Source organism: Mustela erminea, chromosome 17, assembly GCF_009829155.1.
Source record: "Mustela erminea isolate mMusErm1 chromosome 17, mMusErm1.Pri, whole genome shotgun sequence".
Taxonomy (NCBI): Eukaryota; Metazoa; Chordata; class Mammalia; order Carnivora; family Mustelidae; genus Mustela; species Mustela erminea.
In genome coordinates, this window is record NC_045630.1 from 2,233,546 (window position 1) to 2,243,162 (window position 9,617).

The 9,617-nt window shown below is 37.1% G+C and overlaps 1 pseudogene; it reads right to left on the reverse strand.

Moving 5' to 3' along the window:
• Nucleotides 1-1,091: 1,091 nt before the first annotated feature.
• LOC116576696 lies at nt 1,092-2,259 on the reverse strand (annotated as a pseudogene).
• Nucleotides 2,260-9,617: the final 7,358 nt, after the last annotated feature.

Below are 9,617 nucleotides of genomic sequence, written 5' to 3' on the forward strand. Positions count from 1 at the left end.
TTTCATAACCTTTGGCACCCATCCCTGTTGTGGACTCTGGGCCTCTCCTTAGTCCCCCCTTTTCCCCCTATTTTTAAAGAGCTCCCTGACTCTGGACCATGGCTACTGCTTTTTGAGGCTACTACCCTTCTTTTCATGAGGTCCCTCTTGTAAAACACCTATCCCAGAGGATTTACTTGAATTAGGGGGCAGTTAGGTATCAGCCTGCCCCTGGCTTTTGGAGTAAATGTGCTCCATCCTGCCAGGCATAACCCAATCTCCACTTCTGCCTCAGGGGTGGAGTTGAGTCCAGTTGTGATGTGTTTCTCCTGCTGCAGCGGCCCTAGGTTCTGCCATTATCTCTAACCACAACTCACCTTACTTCCTGCACTAATCCCAAACTCAGATCCCAGTTCTCCAGTGAAATAAAGAGCCTTCTGCCCAGTTGTACTGGCTCGTTTCTGCTATTTTCTATATATTTTTTCTGCCATCCCTACCCAACCATCTTTTGACTACCCAGGCAAAGTTGTCCCAGTCCTTCAATCTTCTATGAAATCTCCAATATTACCCTCTTCCTTCAGTTTGATTATACTTCGTTGAACATTTTATCATTTTTTGTCTTTTTCTATTTCATGTGCTTGAAATCTGGACAGAGGACTTGAGCATATGTGCTAATTCTATGACTTACAGGCTGTGTTAGGCTACTCGGACATCCATAACAAAATACCACACGCTGGAAGACTTTAAAAACAGCCATTTCTTATCTCACAGTTCTAGAGGCTAGAAATCCCAGGTCAAAGTTAGGTAAGGTTGGTTCCTAATGAGGGCTCCTCCGGGCTTGTAAACAACCACTTTTCACTGAACCATCAGATGGTCTTTCCATTCATGTGGAAAAAGAGAGAAAGAAAGGGATTTCTCAGGCATCTGGTTTTTGTTGTTATTGTTCTGTTTTTTTTTTTGGTTTGTTTTTTGTTTTTTTTTAGTTTATTCTTCATTTGATTTTTCAAACACTACCATAGTTGAATATCAAAACAAAAACAATAGCAAGTGGTGAGCTATGATTATAGTCCTTCACTCATTCACTACTGCATGTAAAATGCCAGCAGTGTTATTCACTGGCCCCATGAAGAGGTCTGACACTGAACATCACCACAGGATGATGTTCCTCACCCTCATAGGCTTCCCCATTGTAATGGTGCCTTCCTTCCTGATTTGGATCATAGTCTATCAGTTCTACCTGGTCCATTTCATCAGTCTCTTCTAGATCCTTCCTCTCAGGTAGGATTTCTTTTCCAGCAGAGAGAGTTCATCAGGAGAGAGAGAGCCATTCTCAGGAAAGTTTACCTTAAATTTGATGATGAGGCAATTCTTCTTATATGGTCTACGATAAATTGGCATGCCTTCACTTAGCACACACTTGATACTTCCATGCTTGATAATTTGACCTGTGTGAGAGGTGATGATAATGGTTCCATTGTCAAGAGCAGATATTGGCCTTTGAAAGCCACACAGTGCTTCAACTAGCTGTATGTCCGCACACATGAAGAAGTCTTTTCCTTGCTGAGTGAAAACAGTGTGGTCCTTCTGACCTAAAATAATGATAATATCTCCTGGTTCCAGTCCTGGTTCTTGGTCTCCTTCACCATGGAATTTTATCTCCTGTTCATCTTTCATGCTTTTGTCAATAGGAACTTCTAGAATCTTCTTCTATCGAACTGTCTTCCTTCCACTGCAGTTTTACATCTATCTTTAGGACTGATCCATTCCCCATGGCCCTGGCACTCCATGAACAGAGACTGAATTTGTTGAACCATTCCAAGTCCCATCTGATGAAGTCTTACTTGCATTCCAGTACCTCAGCAATCGGGACAACATTCACCTGTTCCTTTCTTACCACCTTGGCTTTCACAATTATTGCATATCACATTCTTTTACAGAGCTAGTTTTCTTGTTGTGCCATTATATAAATCTTCTAAGGTGACTAAGAGCTGATGTTTCTCCTCCAAAAAACATATCAAAGATGTCCATGGGGGAGCCAAAACCACCACCGGATCTACTTTCTTTAATTGCCTGTTCTCCTCCTTTGTCATATGATTCCTTTTTCTTTGCATCAGAGAGCACTTCATAAGCTTGGAAAATCTGTTTAAACTTCTCTCCTTCATTTGGATTCTTATCAGGATGGTGCTTCAAGGCTGGTTTCCTGTAGGCCTTTTTCAGTTCTTCCTGTGGGGCATTGAGTTTGATCACCAAAACATCATAGTAAGTCATTTCTTTCACCATTCTCTACAGCCAGGCCAAGGCTGGTGTGGGGAAGCGGGCAAGAGCACGTTGCTGACACACCGAGCATTCTGGAAAGTTCCTCCAGCATCTGTTCTTCTAAGGAGACCAATCTCACCAGATCAGGGCCTATGATCCATGGCCTCACTTAACCTAACCACTTTCCTAGAGGCCCCATCTCTAAATATGTATTGGGGGCTGGGGCTTCGACATATGAATTCTATGGGGACACAACCAAGTGACTAGAACAATTACTTTATATTTGAAAAGCAGGATAAGACTGCTCAGAATTTCTTTCCAAAGCCTACCAAAAGGCTGAAATTGTTAAGAGTTCAAAATTTAAATTTTAAGTAAACAATTTTATTCTGTGTATTTATTTAGATAGCAGAATAAGAAGCAAATTTATGTCATCTGAGATTTTGGAGTTAACTTTTCTGGCTTTTAGTGTTGGATATTGTCTATTAGAAAGACTTCACATTTTTGTAAATAGTTCTTTCCATTGATATTACACATAGGATTAAATAGTCAGATTCTCTTTCTCTTTAAAATAGAATTTTAAAGAATATTACAGAGGAAATCATCTTGTTCATATTGTCAGTCTAGCTTCACATTCCATCATGAAAATCCCAGAATTCTAGCTGAATATGGACAGGCCATTTACAATTACACATCATGATTATAGAGACTAGTTTTGTTCCATTTGGAGTTTGGGACTCCTTTTTTAGTAAGTTCCACCCTGTCCCTTCCAGATTCATTAGACTTTGTGTCTCAGACTCTTTTCCTAAAGAAACACAAATTCTTTATGGTGAGCATTAAAAATTCTCACCATGGTGAACTGAAAAAATTCAGTTCAAGGTAAAATTGTTGTGCAGGCCAGCCTCTAACACTTCGGGTTAATCATTCAATCCATCCTGGTTCCTAAATTGTGAATCCTTTGAAAAAAAATTTTCCTGGATGCTGCCATCTGTTATTACACACACTTCCTTTAATTTACCCCTAAGTTTCTCTTCGTTCTCGCCTTCTTTCTGCTTTATTCCTAGTTGTCATCATGCCTCAAGCAAAACATTCATTTCTTCTTTAAGAATTCTCTCATCTGAATTATTTTTCTCAATTAACAGAATCACTTTTGATTCCTTCTATTTTCATATCTCTCACAGGTAATACAGGTAATTGATCACCAAATCATGACGATTCTCTCTCTAGACTTCTGATTTCATTCATACACTCAACAAGCATTTATTGAGAATTTTTATGTGTCAGGCTATAGGAATTGAGGGTGAATGAGGTTGGCCCAGCACCCCCCCCCCCGTTGGTTTTATAGTCTAGTGTGCAATGAATTTTCACCACCGAGGAAAGTGTTAGGCTGAACTCACCCTAGAGGTGATGCAAGCACAGACAGTACAAAGGGAATAGAAAATGCAAAGTCCTGAAGGCAAAAGAATCATTGTGTAATAGTGAAATGCAACCAACTTCAGCAAATAGAACTGCCTTTTAAATGGTTCTCTCACCTCTAACTAATGTATTTGCAGATAAACCTTTCTTTCTAAACACAGACTTATTACATCCTTCTTTAGGAACTACTGATGAGTTTCCATTACCTACAGAAGAACTAAACTCAGCATATCATATATAACCCTGTGTGAGTGATCTCTAGCTATCTCACATTACTTGGGAAATGCCCAAATAAAAATAACACTTTAAACTTCCATGAATTTCCTCTTCCTCCTGTATTTGTTCAACTGATGAACTCACTTTAGACTCTGTTTTAATGTCATCACTATGAAAAGTTTCCTAATCCTTCAATTTCTCAAAATTAACTGATTTTTTAATTTGATTTTGTGCCTTGTCCCAAGCACCTGTGACTGCCTCTTTGGGTAGACTATATGTTTTTCAAGCCATCATACTAATTTATTTTCATTGTTTTTCTAGCTCTGAGATTGGTGCCTAACATATCAGAGGTGTTCAGTAAATGTATACTAAAATAAGTTATTAAAAACTGAATTCAACTTTTTATTCTCCTCAATGAGAATCAATGCAATTGACTCCTTTTTGTTTGATTTTTCTCCTCCCCATTTTTAAAGATCATTTATCCATTAAATGCAAAACTTGCAATAAGTGTAGTGTTTAGTTTGAGTCAGTAGAAGTGTTGACTAACAAATTTGCAACTCCAAATGTAAGGATCATCATAACAAAACATGTATTATTGGCAAAAAAAAGAGTAATCTGAGGTTTACTATTTCAGGATCTCCTGCATTCAAACTACCTATCTAGGAATTTATAATACAGAAAATTGAAAACAAAAACAAAAAAACAAACATCCTGTGTATTGTTCTTTATATGAAGGGTTTTTTTTTACAGGTCTGAATTTGCTTATGCTGTTTTCTCTGTTTAGAATATTCTTCCCACTCTCATTCTTTTAAAGAACCACTCTTTAAGAACCAGTTTTACATCAAAAGCTTCTGCATAGCAAAAGAAACAGTCAAGAAAACCAAAAGACAACCAACAGAATGGGAGAAGATATTTGCAAATGACATACCAGATAAAGGGCTAGTATAAAAAATATCAGTAAAGAACTTATCAAACTCATTGCCCAAAGAACAAAGAATCCAATCAAGAAATGGGCATGGAGCACTGGGTGTGGTGAAAAAATAATGATACTGTTATGCTGAAAATAAATAAATTAAAAAAAAAAAAGAAATGAGCAGAAGACATGAACAGACATTTCTGCAAAGAAGACATCCAAATGGCCAAAAGACACATGAAAAGGTGTTCAACATTACTCGGCATCAGGGAAATACAAATCAAAAGATACCACCTCACACCAGTCAGAATGGCTAAAATTAAACAGTCAGGAAACGACAGGTGTTGGCGAGGATGCGGAGAAAGGGGGAACCCTCCTGCACTGTTGGTGGAAATGCAAGCTGGTGCAGACACTCTGGAAAACAGCATGGAGGTTCCTGAAAAAGTTAAAAATAGAGCTACCCTATGACCCAGCAATTGTACTTCTGGGTATTTACCCTAAAGATACAAATGTAGTGATCTGAAGGGGCACGCGCACCCAAATGTTTATAGAAGCAATGTCCACAATAGGCAAACTAAGGAAAGAACCTAGATGTCCATCAACAGATAAATGGATAAAGAAGATGTGGTATATGTATATATATACAATGAGATACTATGCAGCCATCAAAAGAAATGAAATCTTGCCATTTACAACGACGTGGATGGAACTAGAGGGTTTTATGCTAAGCAAAAGTAGTCAATCAGAGGAAGACAATTATCATATGATCTCTCTGATATGAGGAGCCTGACAAACAGGGCAGGGGTTCATGCGGAGAAGGGGGGAAAAATGAAACAAGATGGGAGTGGGGAGGGAGAAAAACCATAGAAGACGCTTAATCTCATGAAACAAACTGAGGGTTGCTGAGGGGTCAGGGAGGAAGGATAGGTGATTGGGTGATGGACATTGGGGAGGGTATGTGCTATGGTAAGTGTTGTCAATTGTATAAGCCTGATGATTCACAGACTTGTACCCCTGGGGCAAATAATTATATGTTAAAAAAAAAAAGAACCAGTTTTACTATTGCTTCTCCCATGAACAATTGCCCATGCCTCCTGACAGGGTTAAAGTAAGTATCCACAGAAACCTGTTTTTGTCTTTATCTGAGCACATTCCATATTAAATTGAAATTATCTTTTTACCATCTATTTTTCCCAATTGAGTATAAACTCTTCAAAGAAAGGATTCACGCTTTACTGATTTATTCCAGTGTTCCTGACACACAGTAGGTACTCAGTAAATGTTTATTAACTTTATTGAAATTTGCTGCTTAATATATTTTATATAACAAGTATATTTTCAGGGCTGACACTAGGCAGAATATGATGTTTGTCTCTGGTATTCTTCTGCTGTAATCTCCTTTCCTAACTTTCAGTGTATAGTCCATTGACTTCATTGGACTTCATTGTCTTCCTTGTCTTTTCCAGCAGGCTTTGTCCATTGAAAGAATTGAGAGAATGTGTCTTACAGCAGTTAACACTAAGTTGTTCATGAGGAATATAACAAAAGAATGAATTTTGTCATTTTAGGAACCAAGACACCTGAATAGGAGAAATCTATCTGGTGGGCATGAGACGTTCTAGTTCTCGTTAAATTATGTTAAGAAAGCCACTACCTCTAGTTGATTTTTGTTGCTACCTTTAAGGAACTTTGGAGCTTCACAAATCAATTCACTGTGAGTTCTTCCCACATGACCAAACTTCCCATATGACTAAATACAATTTGGAGAAATTCTGGCTAAAAATAATCGAAAGTTCCTTCTAATTGAGCTAACTAAAATTTTCCTGGTGTGTCTAACAGGAATTTGACTTTTTGATTTCTTGATCTGTTCAATGTTTACTCTTTAGGATACTGGTTAATCACCACACAGATTTCTGCCCCAGCTTTGTAAACTAAACTCCCAGCGTAGTTATTGGATTTGTGCACATTAGCATGCTATTTGAAGACTTTTCCAATCTGGCTTCTCATTACATTCTCAGTCTACCCACCATATATTCTCTTTTCAAGTCTTATAAGACTGTTTCTAAAACACCAACCACTGTATATTTTCACTATTCTACAGCTTAGCTCAGTAGTTTGCTTTCTCTGGATTTCTCTTCTCTTGCTTATCTCTTTTCAAAATTCAGACTCATCTTTCAGTGCCACTTCTCCTGGGAAAATAGTTATTGATTCTCAAAATAAAGTGAATTACTAATTCTCTCCCAGCAATTTTATGTAGATTATAGGAGTTATTACAATGTTATAGCTTGCTGTATCCTTGCCTATATCACACATAGGGCATGAATTCTTTGAGATAAAAGATTGTCTCTTCACTTGTTTTTTTTCTTCTTAGCCCATTTCAGTTCCTAGAAATCTACAGTAGTTTGCCTCAGTGGAGGCTTGTGGTAATAAAGTTAGTAAATTAGTGAACCAGCATATGATGGACAGTAAAATCAGGTTATATATGTAGAATAAGTATTTCTTTTTGAGCTACAGAGCTGCATTAGTCTTGTTTTTTTTTGTTTATGCTAATTGCATTAACAAAATGAATTTTATATATTACTATAACCATAGAATGCTGCTGATCATCCAAGCCAGAGTCTCAATGACAGTAGAGGAAATTGAGGAATTAAATGGATAGCTGATTGGTTGACCTAAGGATGCATTAACCTCCGAAAATAAATGATACCTTATGATATTCATTGCTAGCTTGTGCAAAAGCTCATAGGCAAAGTAGATGCTGGCCATGGTGCTGAAGAGTTAAATTGCATGTGATGATCTAGGCCATATAGTCTTACACAAAATCATAAAAATTAAATCAATGCCAGTCTAGTGCACGTTTATTTCATAGATTATACTTTAACATGTGCTTTTATATAATGCTATCAATGCTCCTAACACTTACCATTTCTAACTAGTATTTCAGTACAGAGTAGATTGAAGGAAATGATTACTGAATCATTTCATTTTTCTTCGGGGACTTAAAATTGTGAGTGTAGATATCCATCATATTCTTATCACAACTCCCTCCTTGTGGAAGTACTGTAGATGATGACATATTCAAATTAAGACTTTGTTAAGAATATCATGATACAGGTAATAATAAACATACATGATAGGCAGGGAACTTTATTGAAAAAAATTAGGTTTACCATGTAGACTGATATTCATCCTCAAATTTACATATTGGATAACTTTTTACTTTACTTATAGTAAGAAGTGAGTAAAGCTGCCTAGAGTAGGAAAATTCTGAGGTAAGTGTACCTGATGAAATTAATCTTGAGATCTATATTTCTATTATGTTAGCTTTACTTGTGGATGGATATCTTTTAAAAAAGATTTTATTTATTTATTTGAGAAAGCACACAGAGGGAGAGTGACAGGGAGAAGCAGACTCCAAGCTGAACAGAGAGCTTGATATGGGGCTTGATCCCAGGACCCTGAGATCATGACCTTAGGTGCAAGCAGATGTTTAACTGACTGAGCCACCCAGAAGCACGGTGGATGAATGTTTTTATATATGTATGTAGTTTAGGCCTAAATAGAACTGCAATGTGGAAGTATTATACAGGGGCACCTGGGTGGCTCAGTGGGTTAAGCCTCTGCCTTCAGCTCAGGTCATGATCTCAGGGTTCTGGGTTCGAGCCCCACATTCAGCTCTCTGCTCAGTGATGGCCTGCTTCCTCCTCTCTCTCTGCCTGCCTCTCTGCCTACTTGTGATCTCTATCTGTCAAATAAATAAATAAAATCTTAAAAAAATGTCACTATACATATTTCTTCCAAAGTCTGTTTATGTGAAGGTCATTGGATAGCAGTATCTAAATATAGAGGAGACAGAATAAAAGGGACAAATCTTTTAAGCACTGTTGCCAAACATAAAAAAAATTTTTTTTAAAGATTTTATCTATCCATTTGAGACAAATATAGAAAGAGCAAGCATGAGCTGGGGAAGGGGAAGGGTCATATGGAGAAGCAGACTCCCCACTGAACAGGAAGCCTGACACCTGTCTCAATCCCAGGACCTCAGGATCATGACCTGAGCCGAAGGCAGGCATTAACCATATGAGCCACCCAGGTACCCCTGCTAAGACATTTTTCAGAGAATATCTAAAGCCATATCTTAAGGGCTTTTTGTTCTGCATTTTTGTCTTACTTGTCTCACATGATTGCTGAAAGAATAAATTGAAATAATGAATATAAACATGTTTTATAAACTAAAATTTCCTATGCAAATGCAAGCTTTTGTTATTACTATTTCAAGTTTGATCTGGAGTCTAAGCCTTATCACCTTTTATCATACTCTTCAAGCTAGAATACATAAACCCTGGATGGTATGTAAATACTTTCTTGAGGGAAAAATGTCTGAAAAAAATAAAAGGAATAGATGTCCAGATCTTTGACTTTGTTATACACTTGTTTTCGAAACTGATCTGCCTGACAAAGCACCTTTTCTATCTTCCTTTATGCAGTTGTCTTTTTTCACATTCCAGGCTAGATATCCTATTTAGGATATTATGATTCAGTTTTCTGAGGGGTAAAAAGATTTCTATGGCTTCAATCAATGGGACGATTTGAAACATTAATGTGATATTGGGTAACTCGTTGCTTCTGGGTAACAGCTGCATGTGCAAATAAAATTCCCTTTTCTTTGTTTTCAACAAAATAGAGGGAAGATATAATAAGAATATTAGCTGATATCTAATTAAAATAATTTTTGATAGTAGAACATATGATTTTTGACATAAATAATAAGTATAAATAAATATACAGACATAGTGTAATAAAAGTGTAATAAAACTTTCATTCCCATACCATGAAAGCT